The 17,105-nt window shown below is 38.9% G+C and overlaps 1 pseudogene; it reads left to right on the forward strand.

Annotated features, from left to right (window-relative positions):
• The first annotated feature begins 2,960 nt into the window (after window positions 1-2,960).
• LOC129842709 (zinc finger protein ZFP2-like) lies at window positions 2,961-15,001 on the forward strand (annotated as a pseudogene).
• Window positions 15,002-17,105: the final 2,104 nt, after the last annotated feature.

Consider the following 17,105-nt stretch of genomic DNA (forward strand, 5'->3'; position numbering starts at 1 on the left):
ATCAACCTCCTCCTTCACATCTGACTCCTGATGATCAACCTCCTCCTTCACATCTGACTCCTGATGATCAACCTCCTCCTTCACATCTGACTCCTGATGATCAACCTCCTCCTTCACATCTGACTCCTGATGATCAACCTCCTCCTTCACATCTGACTCCAGTGATCAATCCAGAGCGTCTTCTTTTTTGGGGAATCCCGATGGACGACGACATCGAATAGGACGTCATCACCACCACCGCCCACAAGCTAATTGTCTTTCAGGTTATTAATGGGAAGAACATTAGCAATATGTCCTGTCTGGTAACTTGTCTCGTTCAAAGGATTTACATTGGCAGTTGCACAGGGAGAAACCCCATTAAAAAAAACTCAGTTGATCTTAAACTGCGAAAACACTTTTGGAAGTCTTTAACTGCATCAAAGTCTGTGGCCTGTGATGTTGGGACAAATGATAGTCCCTTATTATACAAGAGACATAATTCACAAATTCTACAGCACAACGGCAGAGTCATGTCTTCAGGGTAAAACTAACAATGACTCAATAATCCTTCTGGGAATGTTATGATGTCATAAAGTTATGGGCGGAGTTAGAAAGTTGGCTGTCAGAAGTACAGTTATACAATGTAAAATTACTTTTAATCTGTCTGTCTGTATATTTCAAAACATGACATTTGAGGGTGCAGTGAGATACCCCAGAGTTGGATGATACTTTTCTCATCAATCATCTTATATATTATACTTAATTTAAACCTGGAAATCAACCAGTCCTCTGTTGTTAATTCAAAAGAAAGGTCAAATGCTTTATTATCCAAAAGTTTAAAGTGACGGAGAGAAATAAAATGGTGCTGATGCGGGCTGGAGATGGGGGTGTGTTCTAGTGGGTCTGGGCAGGTGTGATGTAGTTAATGGAGATGGAGGTGTGTTCTAGTGGGTCTGGGCAGGTGTGATGTAGTTAATGGAGAAGGAGGTGTGTTCTAGTGGGTCTGGGCAGGTGTGATGTAGTTAATGGAGAAGGAGGTGTGTTCTAGTGGGTCTGGGCAGGTGTGATGTAGTTAATGGAGATGGAGGTGTGTTCTAGTGGGTCTGGGCAGGTGTGATGTAGTTAATGGAGATGGAGGTGTGTACTAGTGGGTCTGGGCAGGTGTGATGTAGTTAATGGAGATGGAGGTGTGTTCTAGTGGGTCTGGACAGGTGTGATGTAGTTAATGGAGATGGAGGTGTGTTCTAGTGGGTCTGGGCAGGTGTGATGTAGTTAATGGAGATGGAGGTGTGTTCTAGTGGGTCTGGGCAGGTGTGATGTAGTTAATGGAGATGGAGGTGTGTTCTAGTGGGTCTGGGCAGGTGTGATGTAGTTAATGGAGATGGAGGTGTGTTCTAGTGGGTCAGGTGTGATGTAGTTAATGGAGATGTGTTCTAGTTAATGTAGTTATTGTTTGTATGTGTATGTTTTGTATTGTTTACACAATTTAAAACAAAATATTAAAACATTTCCAATGCAAAGTAACACCTCACAGTTCTATTTTTGGAGTTATTACATTAAACCAATCAGAATTCAGAAGAATCCCAAAGTCAGGTGTGAAGTAATATGGAGGACCAGCCTATTCCCTATGATGTAAACTACAACAGAAATATCTTCAAATGTCTAACTTTAAATTAAACCAATCGTTTGCACTCATGACTTGAGTGATTAAAGTAAACCAACGTTTTGTACATACATAACACCATCCAACCAAATCAAAGAATGTTAGCTATATGCAGTTATTTTAGCCAGTCAGCTAACATTAGCTATATGCAGTTATCTTAGCCTGCCAGCTAACATTAGCTATATGCAGTTATCTTAGCCTGCCAGCTAACATTAGCTATATGCAGTTATGTTAGCCAGCTAGCTAACATTAGCTATATGCAGTTATCTTAGCCAACTAGATAACGTTAGCTTTTTAGCCAACTAGCTATTAGCCTAACCAGCGTAGCCAAACAGCACGGTTATGGTCAGCGAGACCAACTACCGGAGAAAAAGTTACAAAACTCCCGTAGTCTAATTCACAGAAAACATGCTGAAAAGTAGTGATGGGGAAACAAAGCTTCCTGAAGCATTGGCTCCTTCCAGCCAATTGTGTCAAAAAAAATAGGTTCATTACTCAAGGCTTTAAGCGACACAGAATTTAGAACAGCCACATTTTCATAGATGAAGTCACACGCCGTAGCAGCATAGCCATTTTTTATTATTATTAATTATTTTTTTTACCATTATTTTACCAGGTAAGTTGACTGAGAACACATTCTCATTTGCAGCAACGACCTGGGGAATAGTTACAGGGGAGAGGAGGGGGATGAATGAGCCAATTGTAAACTGGGGATTATTAGGTGACCATGATGGTTTGAGGGCCAGATTGGGAATTTAGCCAGGACACCGGGGTTAACACCCCTACTCTTACGATAAGTGCCATGGGATCTTTAGTGACCTCAGAGAGTCAGGACACCCGTTTAACGTCCCATCTGAAAGACGGCACCCTACACAGGGCAGTGTCCCCAATCACTGCCCTGGGGCATTGGGATATTTTTTAGACCAGAGGAAAGAGTGCCTCCTACTGGCCCTCCAACACCACTTCCAGCAGCATCTGGTCTCCCATCCAGGGACTGACCAGGACCAACCCTGCTTAGCTTCAGAAGCAAGCCAGCAGTGGTATGCAGGGTGGTATGCTGCTGGCATTATGTCATATATTAAACCACTGCCGTGTTCAAGAGCATCAAATCCATGCTGCGTTGTGGGTAAACGGTGACTGGCTGACTGATTTATAAATAATAATGAGTAGTTATTTATGATGCAAGGTGTTTTGTAATTTAGTCAGTCAGCAGCCACCTGCAATGTCGGCTGCAATGTCGAACGAGCCCAATACCAAACCAATCAGGTGTTCGACGAAATTATTCTTCAGACGTCTTTGATCACGTGCTGCTGATAAAGTGACACTGCTTTGAATTATACCGCTTAGCGACTTCAGTACATGCCTCATAGCTCCAGTCTCAAACTTAACCCCGTTCCTACTGAAGAAGAGAAGGTCTGCTGGATGGAGAAAGAAGCTCTCGTGAAAGAGGGGGAGGAAGAGGAGGCTGTTACAATCCAAAAACAAGTAGAGGGTGAGGGTGTTACCATGAACGAAGAAGAGAAAGACGTTACAGAGAAAGAAGAGGAAGACGCGTTCAGAGTGAAAGAGGATGACGAAGTTTCAGTGAAAGAAGAGGAGGCTGACGATGAACGTAAGTACTGTCTTAACAGAAACACAAACTCTGTGGTTGGAAGTTGAACTGATGTGTGGTGTGCTTGGTGTTAAAGCGGAAATCTGCAATTGCTACATCCATATTTTGACTTAAATGATTTATTTATTTATATATATATTTATAGCCATTGATTCTTGAAGAATATAACACATGCCTCATGAGCTTAGTTCAACTGTTTGCCCCATCAGAACCCAGAATAAGTTTTTTTTACTCCAATGTTTAGAAACAATGTAAATCAACACTGTATAGCCTCAACATGGTTAAAACTATAATGTTGATATCATGGATGGTCAGTCGTTTCATACATAGGTCTGTCTATGAATTTGAGACCAATTAAATTTCTCCAACCCCATCCATCATCTTATTACCAAAACAGTGGCGGAATTACTGCTTGGTTATTGGTTGAACTGCAGATTGGTTGATTGATTGTTGTGTGGCTTTTTTTAAAGGGGCAACCTAGTTTTTAAACAAACAAAATGGCTGCCCAGAGTCCTGAGCTGTGTTAGAATATTCATACTAACAGCACTATTTGTGATGTTAATTGAGTATATAGTCTGCTTATTGGTCATAGTATGATGTAGTTTAGTATGCCAAAAGTTCCCGGTTGTCGTACTATATTCGCCAAAATATGATGTATACACGCAGTACTTTAGGGCCCATAATGCAATTCTTCAGAAAATGGACGTGGCTTTAACGTTTTCAGATTTGAAGAAAATTGGGGAAAATATGCAGCTGAAGTCCAACTAGAGAACGGATACAAATTAACTGCTCTAAATAATTATGACAAATGTTGAGTGATGCAATAATGTAATGACTTTTCAAATAAGTTACCTGACACGTTATATGACTATTGTTGTTCACTTGACAATCTTAAGACAAATGTCAAATAATGAACAGTCATTACAGATGTCATTGTTTGTACAACATCATGGCTACACATCACCTTTTACAGTGGATTTCTGCTGTTGTGGGCCTTAAACCACCTGTCTGACTTGTTGTTCACACAGGAGAGAGACGTGACTATCGTGGATCCTCTGGGGAGCCTCAACAACCTCATGATGCTGACAAGGCAGAGAAGAGTCTCTCCACGTCAAAACACCAGCAGAGAACCACAGGGAAGAAATCTCATTGCTGCTCTGACTGTGGGAAAGGTTGCACATCTTCATCAGAACTTAAAATACACCAGAGAACACACACAGGAGAGAAACCTTTTAGCTGTGATCAATGTGGGATGAGTTTTACTACATCTAGCTCTCTGATTCGACACCAGAGAACACACACAGGAGAGAAACCTTATAGCTGTGATAAATGTGGGGTGAGTTTTCCTTCATCTAGCCAGCTGACTTCACACCAGAGAACACACACAGGAGAGAAGCCTCATAGCTGTGATCAATGTGGGATGAGTTTAACTACATCAAGCAGTCTGATTCGACACCAGAGAACACACACAGGAGAGAAACCTTTTATCTGTGATCAATGTGGGAAGAGTTTTCCTACATCTAGCCAGCTAACTTCACACCAGAGAACACACACAGGAGAGAAACCTTATTGCTGTGATCAATGTGGGATGGGTTTAACTACATCAGGCAGTCTGATTCGACACCAGAGAACACACACAGGAGAGAAACCTTATTGCTGTGATCAATGTGGGATGAGTTTTACTACATCAAGCCATCTGATTCGACACCAGAGAACACATACAGGAGACAAGCCTTATGGTTGTAATCATTGTGAGAAGAGTTTTACCACATTTTGCTCTCTGACTGTACACCAGAGAACACACTCAGGAGAGAAACCTTATACTTGTAATCATTGTGAGAAGAGTTTTCCTACATCTAGTCAGCTGACTTCACACCAGAGAACACACACAGGAGAGAAACCTTATAGCTGTGATCAATGTGGGATGAGTTTTACTACATCAAGTAATCTGATTCGACACCAGAGAACACACACAGGAGAGAAATCTCAGCTGTGATCAATGTGACAAGAGATACTCTGATAAAAGGTGTCTGACTAATCATCTGAAAATACATGAAGAAGTTGTTTCATGATATCAATGAAATAATGTCACAATGTAGAATGTTTTAACATTTTAGTAGGAGTATTTTAATGATGTCACAATGTAGAATGTTTTAACATTGTAGTAGGAGTATTTTAATGATGTCACAGGGTAGAATGTTTTAACATTGTAGTAGGAGTATTTTAATGATGTCACAATGTAGAATGTTTTAACATTGTAGTAGGAGTATTTTAATGATATTCTACCTTATAATTTGCCCTGTTCAATTGATTGCAGCATAATATGGATATTAGCCTCAGGGAAAATCCAGGCTCTGAATTGAAAGAGTATTATTTAACAAAAAGTGACTAACAAAAAAAAGAGTTGTGTTACACTTACTGTGTTGGTGACCCACTTTAATCAAAATGCAGCACTTCAAAATGTAGCTAGCTGTTTTCTACAAGTTGAAAAAGCTGCTTGTTTAAAAAAATACATGTAATATGATCATTGTTGCAGATGTTTGTGTATGTACACACATGAAAGCAGTATAATAAATTGGTCTATAATCAATTTTATTAACAATCTGACAAAACTCCAGTATTTCTTGACAACATTAAAATGCTAATTGTTTTTATTCCACTACTGAAAAAGCATCACTCAAATCACCTCATATTTCAAACATCCAGCCTGACAAAAGATACATGTTTTATTATTCCATTCCTCACCATTAAGTTAATTGTTGCCAATACATATTAACAAAGGGGTGTACATTTGGTTTTGATTTTCATATTTACAATTTATGTAACATTTAGTATTCATAGTTTTTCATGCAACCAGCTGACCATTTTTGGGTACAATTAAATTGACAATGTTGCCCTTCTTTTAGAATATCAGGGTTCATTCTCAGATGTGCTAAGCCAAATGCATGACATTGGGGACTGGGCCCGATCCAACAACATGCCTATCGAGTGAACCCTGAAAAGAGAGAGAAACTCCGCAGTGAGGTGGAAAGTTACTACAGATATTGCAGGAGTTGGTTGCTGATTGTCTCAAGGGTGGGCAGTCAACAAGTTTTGCGTTTAGCCAGTGCGTTGCCATGGATCAACAATTCATTTTGACTACACATTTTCCCTATTGGAGACAAGTTTTTTTGGGGCTCGTTCCAAGGGGACGAGAGTTCTAGAAGCTAGTGAGTTTTAGGATTCTATTGAAAGAAAAAGGATTAAAAAAAGAATACGATTGTATATTATTATTTAGAAATACGTGTTTCTTGTTTTTAATTGTTGACAGCCAGTAGACACCATGTTTATATTGTGGAAGCATTGTAGTTGATTATGTGAAATGGAAGTTGTTTTCTGTCGGTGGTGAGCAAACTTGTCCAACAAAAACATATATTTGTTTTCATATGTTGGAAAGTGTTACAGGCTTTGGTTTTTCCATTTATGTTTTGAGGTTGGACTTTAGCACGTCTAGCTCGTTAGCACGTCTAGCTCGTTAGCACGTAGGACGAACTGATTGTTGTCACCTTGTTAGTCAAATCAAATCAAGTTTATTTTATTTAGAGGAGGTTGATCATCAGGAGTCAGAAGGAAGGAGTAGGTTGATCATCAGGAGTCAGATGTGAAGGAGGAGGTTGATCATCAGGAGTCAGATGTGAAGGAGGAGGTTGATCATCAGGAGTCAGATGTGAAGGAGGAGGTTGATCATCAGGAGTCAGATGTGAAGGAGGAGGTTGATCATCAGGAGTCAGATGTGAAGGGGGAGGTTGATCATCAGGAGTCAGATGTGAAGGAGGAGGTTGATCATCATCAGATGTGAAGGAGGAGGTTGATCATCAGTGAACCTCTAGGATTGTGGCTGGGCTGGCGTTTCCACTTCCAGCTTGGTCATATATTTTGATACATTGAATGTTGATATTGTGAATCTATGTTATATATTTGTACCTCCTGTTTCATGAAGTGATGTCACTAAGTACTGCCCCTATATATACAATGCATTCGGAAAGCATTCACACCCCTTCACTTTTTCCACATTTTGTTACGTTACAGCCTTATTCTAAAATTGATTCAAACATTTTTTCCCCTCATCAATCTACACACAATACCCAATAATGACATCACATTTCCCCATAATGACATCACAATACCCCATAATGACATCACAATACCCCATAATGACAAAGCAAAAACAGGTAAATAAATGAAATAATTTGATTTCCTTTAAAAAACAAGGACATTTCAAAGTGACCCCAAACTTTTGAATGGTAGTGTACATCTACATGATGTATTGTTACACCATGTAGGAGCAGTGTATACCTAGTCTGTTCATTATATACATCTACATTTAAGGCAGTTACATTAAGTTAAACTAAATCGAAATAATTAGCCAGCTACTGTAGGTCCATACTGCTCCTACATGGTGTAACAATACATCATGTAGATGTATATAATGAACAGACTAGGTCTATACTGCTCCTACATGGTGTAACAATACATCATGTGCTGTAGTAACGATTTTTATTCGTACTAATCAATCAACACATTCCTGTCTTTGTATGTCTCAATATTATTGTATTATTTACTTAAATCCATTTAAAATAATCTTTGTCTGAAAATAAAATATGATCCTCAACTGCGTTTCCCCTCCAGTCAGCAGACGGCGATGTGCGTCTTTCATGCGACGCTGCCAGCGTGACGTATAATCTAGTGGACGGTTCTTCATAAACAGCTCGTCAACCACCTCGGTAGCTTGCTAGCCAACATTCCCGAAAGATTCAAGCTATTTAGACGCTTTCGGTGTATATTAGCTACTGTGTTTTAGACACACTTATGTCGTATCTACTTGTTAACCTATTTAATTGAATATTACGTTATTTTGTATTAGTCAGCTATAGTAGCTGGCTGGTTAAATTAGCACTAGCCTAGTCGCTAATGATAGCTAGCTAGCTAACATCCCTGAACATGAGCTCCCTAAACTACTCCCCTCTGTTAAAGAAGAGGGGGTCTGCTGGACGGAGAAAGAAGCTCTGGGGCTGAACATTGTCGTGAAAGAGGAGAAGGAAGAAGGGGATGTCACAGTAAAACAAGAAGTAGAGGGTTTTACAGTGAAAGAAGAAGAGAAAGACGCGTTCAGAGTTTATGGAGTGAAAGAGGAGGATGATTTTTCTGTGAAAGAAAAGGAGGAAGATGAAGTTTTTGGAGTGGAGGATGAAGAGGGGGAGATTACTGTCACATTAGAGGAGGATGAAGAACAGAGGACTGGAGATCTGATTAACACCAGTAAATACAGTGAGTACTATCTTATAAAACAGGGCCATTGATCTGATTAACACCAGTAAATACAGTGAGTACTATCTTATAAAACAGGGACATTGATCTGATTAACACCAGTAAATACAGTGAGTACTATCTTATAAAACAGGGATATTGATCTGATTAACACCAGTAAATACAGTGAGTACTATCTTATAAAACAGGGACATTGATCTGATTAATACCAGTAAATACAGTGAGTACTATCTTATAAAACAGGGCCATTGATCTGATTAACACCAGTAAATACAGTGAGTACTATCTTATAAGACAGGGGCACAAACTCTGCAGTTGTTGAAGTAATGTGTGATTTTTGAAAGGGCATTCTATACTTGAATATGTTTTTGTACTGTGAATTGTTCATGACTTCCTCCAGTGATTATTTTCAAAATTTTCCTGTTGAAAAGTGATATATAAATACAGTAAAGTATAAACACACTAAAGGGAAACAAATAAAAGTTTTGAGCAAAATAGTGTTTTTTAGACAACTGCAAACTAGAAGGAGTGAGTGATGTCATAGTAAGGCCTTCAAGGAGTTGGCTTGATGGGAAGTCGTGATGTCATCCAATAGGAGACTGATCTTCATGTGAATATTCATTATTCTTTTAAAATCCTTCCTGTTCTGTCAAGTTGGTTGTTGATCATTGCTAGAAAGCCATTTTCAAGTCTTTCCATAGACCTTCAAGACGATTTAAGTCCAAACTGTAACTAGGCCACTCAGGAACATTCAATGTCATCTTGGTTTGCTCCTCCAGTGTAGATTTGGCCTTGTGGTTTAGGTTATTTTCCTGTTCCTACAGTTTTTTGTATTCAGATCTCTAAAATACACTCTACCTACGTAACATTTAGTGTCTCCTTATGTTATGCTGAGAAAACAGTTTTCATGGGCACAGAAATCCTAAATCATTTCAGAGTTTGCTAAATCCAATGGTTCTAACCGAGAGTCACCTTAACTTTATTGACAACACCCAAATCGATACTGTCATTAACATGGTTATTCAATAATTACACATAATTCTTAATACTGTAGCTGTTTGGTTACAGTTACATGTTCAACTATCATCAGCTGATCCAGGAAATCATTTTTTGAATGCCAGTCAAATCGGGACAGCAGGTAGCCTAGTGGTTAGAGCGTTGGACTAGTAACCGAAAGGTTGCAAGATCGTAAAGATCTGTCGTTCTGCCCCTGAACAAGGCAGTCCTTCACTGTTCCTAGGCCGTCATTGAAAAAAATAATTTGTTCTTAACTAACTTAGTTAAATAAAGTTAAAAATAAAAATATCTAAAAAATGACAAACATCACAACATGCAACAACAACCAAAGTGCTTCTTCATTCATTACTCTGGTAAAGACAGTTATGCCGTGCTCCACGTTGGGTCCAACATCCCTAACAAATTGATGTTTATAATGTGTTATTGTCTGCTTGATTTACAGTAGTGTCTCGTTTGTCTGTTTGCACACAGAGATACTTAGCTCATAATGTGTAGAGAACTGTTCCTTGATGGATAGGCTATTGTACAACACACAGAACTATTTTCCTTTATTTAGGACATTTAGAATGAAAACACATTACAGAGTAGCCTAGTGGGATTATTCACAAAATTATCTGGTGATCAGGTTATGAAATGTTATGACAAAGCCATTTTAGTTTCCATGTTTCACTTGAAATATTAAATGATTTATAGTCCTAGGTCTGTGTTATGGGTCCTACAGTAGGTCTATGTTGTTGTTAGGTGAAGTTATGGGTCCTACAGTAGGTCTATGTTGTTGTTAGGTGAAGTTATGGGTCCTACAGTAGGTCTATGTTATTGTTAGGTGAAGTTATGGGTCCTACAGTAGGTCTATGTTGTTGTTAGGGGAAGTTATGGGCCAATTTGTTAAACACTTAATGTACAAACCCTCAGTTTCAGGCTGATGGCAAAGCTAGCTAAAGAGCATTTTACTGGTTGAAGTGTTTTTTAAGTATAAAGCAGTTGATTTGGGACAATAACACAAACATATTAAGCAGGAGATTCAAACGAGCCTAACAGTTGTAATCCAAAAGTAATGTGAAATGCACTCATAAACAACCTGTAAATGGCTATTTTTGCTGTCAGCCTATGAGAACCCCCCTGCGTTTTCCCACACGGTGGTGAATTAGTGAATAGACACAGAGCTTAATGTGAGTTTCCTTCAGTAGCACTCCTGATCTTGCGCTGATTATGCACTGTAATATTCAGAATACATTGTGGAAAACAAAAATCTTTGCTCACCATTTTTGTTCCAGGCAGATATACTACATCCATAACTAGTGGTTTCCTCATTAGCAGATATACTACATCCATAACTAGTGATTTCCTCATTAGCAGATATACTACATCCATAACTAGTGGTTTCCTCATTAGCAGGGAGGTGTTTCTGCAATCAAATTGTGTGTGCATCGCCCTCGTGCTGCAATTTTAGCAAACACAGAAAGGGGCCTTTTTTGGAGATCAAAGGTCATCTGGCACACTGCTTAGAGTTTGACTGTCTTAAGACAATTGTAAAATAATTTAACAGACCTCTGGGCATCACCTTTTACCTCAAATAAACAGTGGATTTCTGCTGTTGTGGCCCTTTAACCGTCTGACTTTGTTGTTCACACAGGAGAGAGATGTGACTATCATGGATCCTCTGGGGAGCCTCAACAACCTCATGATGCTGACAAGGCAGAGAAGAGTCTCTCCAGATCAGAACTCCTCAAGAAACACCAGCAGAGACCCACAGGGAAGAAATCTCATTGCTGCTCTGACTGTGGGAAATGTTGCAAATCTTCATCAGAACTTAAAATACACCAGAGAACACACACAGGAGAGAAACCTTATAGCTGTGATCAATGTGGGAAGAGTTTTACTACATCTAGCCAACTAACTGTACACCAGAGAACACACACGGGAGAGAAACCATATAGCTGTGATCAATGTGGGAAGAGTTTTGCTAAATCTAGCCATCTGAATGCACACCAGAGAACACACACAGGAGAGAAACCATATAGCTGTGATCAATGTGGGAAGAGTTTTGCTAAATCTAGCAATCTGACTACACACCAGAGAACACACACAGGAGAGAAACCATATAGCTGTGATCAATGTAGGATGAGTTTTTCTACATCTAGCAATCTAACTAACCACCATAGAACACACACAGGAGATAATCCGTGCTGTGATCAATGTGGGAAGAGTTTTTGTACTCCTAGGTATCTAACTATACACCAGAGAACACACACAGGAGAGAAACCTTATAGCTGTGATCAATGTAGGAAAAGTTTTTCTTCTTCTAGCTATCTAACTATACACCATAGAATACACACCGGAGAGAAACCTTATGGCTGTGATCATTGTGGGAGAGTTTTTCTTCTTCTCGCTATCTAACTATACACCATAGAATACACACAGGAGAGAAACCATATAGCTGTGATCGATGTGGGAAGAGTTTTACTCAGCCAAACAGCCTGAATATACACAAGCGGACACACACAGGGGAAGAGATACTCTGATAAAAGATCTCTGATTAAACATAAAATACATCAAGGAGTTGTTTCATGATATCAATGAAATAATGTCACAATGTAGAACGTTTTAACATTGTAGTAGGAGTATTTTATTGATGTCACAATGTAGAAGCCTAAACATTTGTCCCTGTTACACTTCCCACGTTGGTGACCCACTTGAATCAAAATGCAACACTTCAAAATGTAGCAAACTGCTTTCTACAAATTGTCCTCTAACCAGGGATGTACACATTACTCCCAGATTCTGTGTGGTTTTTGAGCTGTTCGTTTTAACAGAACGTGCAACCTCATCTCCCTTCTGTCACACAATTGATTTCAACATGATATCGTTGAGTGATGACAAATAAGTGTTGTTCCTTTGTTTAGCGACCCCTAGATTTAAATGCATCACTCCAAAATGTAGCTGACTGTCTTCTGCGGGTTGTCCTATAACCAGTGAGGTAAAATATATCTCCCATTTCCATGTGTTTTTTTTAGTTGTGTTAGTTTCAACAGCACCTACAACCTGATTTCCCTCCTAATTGATATCATTGATTTATTGCTACTTGTCAAAACAACAGCGTTTCTGGTGCTTGTGCAGTTTATAAGGAGCTTGTTTAAATAAATATAAGTAATATGATTATTGTGGCAGATGTTTGTGTATATAGTACATTTTACGTTTATTTTTTCAATTTATCACAAACTGTTTCTGCATTTGGACTATTGATTTGGACACGTTTAAACTGTGACATTGGGGATATCCCACCTAGCAAAATGTCGTTGAAAATAAGACTATTCCCGACGTACAATATAAGTTTGGTTTTAGTTGAAAAGAAAAATATTTAATTTCAACGTACTTGCAGCTTATACACATGGACGCAGTATAATAAATCGGTCTATAATCAATTTTATTAACAATCCTAATAAATTGAGTCATAAATATAAAATATATTTGTTGTCCTAAGGGGAAGGTGTTACAGACTTTGGTTTATCCATTTATGTTTTGAGGTTGGACTTTAGCACGTCTTGCTCGTTAGCACGTCCTGCTCGTTAGCACGTCTAGCTCGTTAGGTGTTACAGAACCCTAAACGTTTGCCCCCTTATCAATTGGTTTCAACATGATATGGATATTAGGCTCATTGGGGGAAATCCAGGCTCTGAATTGAAAGAGTACTATTTATGTGATTTAACACAAAGTGACTAACAAAAAAAGAGTTGTCCTCTAACCAGTGATGTACACATTATTCCCAGAATCAACTGATTTCAACATGATATCGATGAGTTATGACAAATAAGTGTTGTGTTCCTTTGTTTAGTGACCCCTAAATTTAAATGCATCACTCCAATATGTAGCTGACTGTTTTCTGCAGGTTGTCCTCTAACCAGTGAGGTAAAAGATATCTCCCATTTCCATGTTTTTCTGTTGTTGTTAGTTTCAACAGCACGTACAACCTGATTTCCCCCTAATCGATATCCGTGATTTATTGCTACTTGTCAAAACAACACTGTTTTTGGTGCTTATGCAGTTTATAAGGAGCTTGTTTAAAAAAAATACAATTATTGTGCCAGATGTTTGTGTATTTACCACATGTTAGGTTTTCAATTTATTAACGTTTAGTTTTGCGTGTAGCCAGTGCATTGCCATGGATCACAGTTTATTTTTACTGCACGTTTTTCTGTATTGGAGATGAGTTTTGTTTGGGCTCGTTCCAAGGGGACGAGAGTTCTAGAAGCTAGTCAGTTTTAGGAAGACGAGAGTTCTAGAAGCTAGTGAGTTCTAGAAGCTATAGAAAGAAAAATCTTTGTGGGAATAATAAAAATTAAATATTGTTTTTAATTGCTGTTTACCAGTAGACAGACACCATGTTTATATTGGTGACGGTGAAGCATTGTAGTTGATTATAATCCGAAATGGAAGTCGTTTTCTGTTGTTGGTGAGCATTCTCTTAATTAAGGTGTTAGTCTTTGGTTTTCCCATTTATGTTTTGAGGTTGGACTTTAGCACGTCTAGCTCGTTAGCACGTAGAATGCACTGATTGGTGTCACCTCGTTAGTCAGTATGTGTTACACCTGTGCTGGCTTGTCCATCTCGTTAGTGGGAAGGTGTTTCACCTGAGCTGGTCCAGGTTCTATTTAAGAGTGTCTGGCCCAGTGCTCCAGTTGTCTTGATAGATGTAGAGAGTCAACACCTTTAGTTGCTCCACTTTTTTGGTTTGCTTCCTGTCTGTAAGTTTGGTGTGGGTTTTTCTTTTGTTTGCCTCATCTTGGGCAGATTTAGTGGGTCTCATGGTGGGTGACTTTTAGGTCCCAGTTGTTGTTACTAGTCAACTTTCAGTGGACACTGAGAGCAAAACTGCAACATTATGTTATAATACTTTTATTGCATCAAATGGTTGTTTTATGCAACAGAATAGAAGGTTCTTAGAACTATTGTGTCTGTGTGTTCTACTGAGGATGGGCCTCTGGGAGAAAACACTGTCAGCTGATTTACAATGTCTTTTGGGTGATAAAACCTAAAGAGACTGCATTCCAGAGCATGAGTTAATGTTTCTGTTCTATATGGTACCAGGGAGAGATGACCCCAGGGCCAGACCCTGGTCTCTACACACAGAGTACTGTTTTTACAGCAGATACTGTCTGCTCGGAATTATAATTATCTTTCATACAAATCTTAACCTTGTGACCCGTTCTATACATCTGTTGTTGGTCATGTAGGTTGAAAGGGGTGTATCTTGGCTATAAAAGACCTTTGTACTTTTGTCTCGTGGCTCTCAAAAAATAATCTGGGGGTGATTTGTCGACCAGCCATCATTATTGTAGAGCACTCAATTTATTCACTTTATATGTGTGCGTTGTATTGACCTGCTCCCTTATTAATAAGTGAATAAAGATTTAGTTTAAGAATAACTCTGACTTGTGTGATAAGTTTGTCTCCTCATTTGATATTAAAGAAAATAACCACATTTGGCGATGAGGATGTGAATCTTCACTTGGTGACCGCTCCTGATGACCTGGGTAAATGGTACACGAGGGATCCCTCAAACTTGGGATCACAGGAGACCACACTTTGGGAACGGAGCACATGGACCCACCTTTGATCTGAGAGGCAGCGAGCCGAGTGGATACCACATCTCAAACGTAGTTTAAAAAAAAAGAAAAAGGTGAGTGAAACCAGCAGAGTTTTTATAAAAGCCTCGTAGGCTTTGAGTGTGTATTACTGTGTGAGGGGGACACCTTGGAGGTGTGAAGAGGGCCGAGCCAGCTATCTGTGTTAACTGGAGGAAAACTATAATCTGTGTTTACTGGTTAAGACCATGTATAAGCTAGTAAGGTGCACCTGTAATTATTCCCAGTATGAGAGGAGTTGCTAGATTTATTAATTAAACATTTTTCCATAAAGTTAGAGTGAAACAAGGTGACTGACTAACTGTTGATGTTGAAGCATCCCGTCCACTAGATTATACGTCACAGTGGCAGAATCACCTGAAAGACGCACATCGCCATCTGCTGACTGGAGTTGGTATCGCAGTTGAGAAAATACTTTCAGACAAAAAGCTAAAAAGCGACTGCCTCTAAAAACCAACGACTCCCTTTGAAACGGGCGATGTGGCATCAGAAACATTTATTATAGTGTAAAAATGTACTACAAAGTGTAGCTAAATAGAATAACTTTGGTCATACCCAGTCAGCACGTGACGTCCAAGGACGTTGAATTATGGGCCATATCAGGTCTGTCTGTTGTGGCCGCTATTTCGCCCCAAAATACTAATCCCAAATTTGGCTGTGTGTAACTATGTAAATGTCTCTCAGACAAGGTGACTTCATCAATATACACTCTAAAAAGTAAAGGTTCCTCGAGTATCCTTTAGGTGTTCTTCAAATGGAAACTGTGAGGGAACCCCTAAATGTTACTTGAAGAACCTTTTGTGGGAACGCCCATAAGTTATTTGAAGAACCCCTTATCATGGTTCCTCGAAGAACCTTTTGGAGTAAATTTTTTAAACTCCCTGTCCACCCTCCCTCCATTATAAAAACATATTTTAATAATAACAATATTGATTTAAATAATTAATTAATTGTATATTAAATTTACCAAACAATTTACCCAAAAAAAACACATTACAAAATTGCAACATTTCTGCAGACATGTCAGACTATAATAAATAATACATTTACTTTGTATAGTGCTTTTAATGACATTTAAAAATACATAAATAATGATGTACAATAAAAACAACATACATTAAAAATGAATCATAGGTAAACTAACAATATTGTAGACTTGATGCTAAATACAGATTTTTCAGCTTTAGTGTGTATATCATATCCACTTAGTTATGTTAGGAAGTTTGCCATCTTTATGACCGGCCCTTGTAACTTCACCCCAACTTCTCTTATCCGAACACAGTAACTTAACAACATAAGCGTTTCTGACTTTTTGGGGAAATTTAAGGGAAAATAAAAAATACAGCCCTAGCAGAGCCCCAAGTCCCATGGAGACGTCCTCGAGGGCGTGGATGTTCTCATCAAAGGCCAGCGGGATTTCACTCTCATGGTGAAATGGATTTCTGCCGATGTGCAGTAAAGGAGTGAAGAGCGGTGAAATCTGTGTCAACAAAAGTAAGAAAAGATTAAAACACATACAATTAACAAAGAACATAACAAATGTTCAGCTGTAGTTTTATATCAGCATGCACACCTATGTTTATGAAGAAACAGATGATTGGTGCATAGGCATACCTTGTCACGGACATAAAGGCCACTCGGGTCCTCATTGAAGAGGTAGGGCAAGAGCAGAATCGCTGCTGTGCTCTCGAGTCCTAGTAAAGTAAAGCAATGATCTTACTACAATTGCTAATTTTATTACAAAATACATTAGAGAAAGGGAAGGAATAAGAGCAAATCCCTCTTCTGTATTGTCCTTCAGGGACTGTCAAAATAGCAGGATGATGTCCTCACCCCTGCCTTGCCTCTCTACCTCTGATAGTCCTTGAATTATCTTTTTGTCTAT

The sequence above is a fragment of the Salvelinus fontinalis genome, unplaced genomic scaffold (genome assembly GCF_029448725.1).
Source record: "Salvelinus fontinalis isolate EN_2023a unplaced genomic scaffold, ASM2944872v1 scaffold_0061, whole genome shotgun sequence".
Taxonomy (NCBI): Eukaryota; Metazoa; Chordata; class Actinopteri; order Salmoniformes; family Salmonidae; genus Salvelinus; species Salvelinus fontinalis.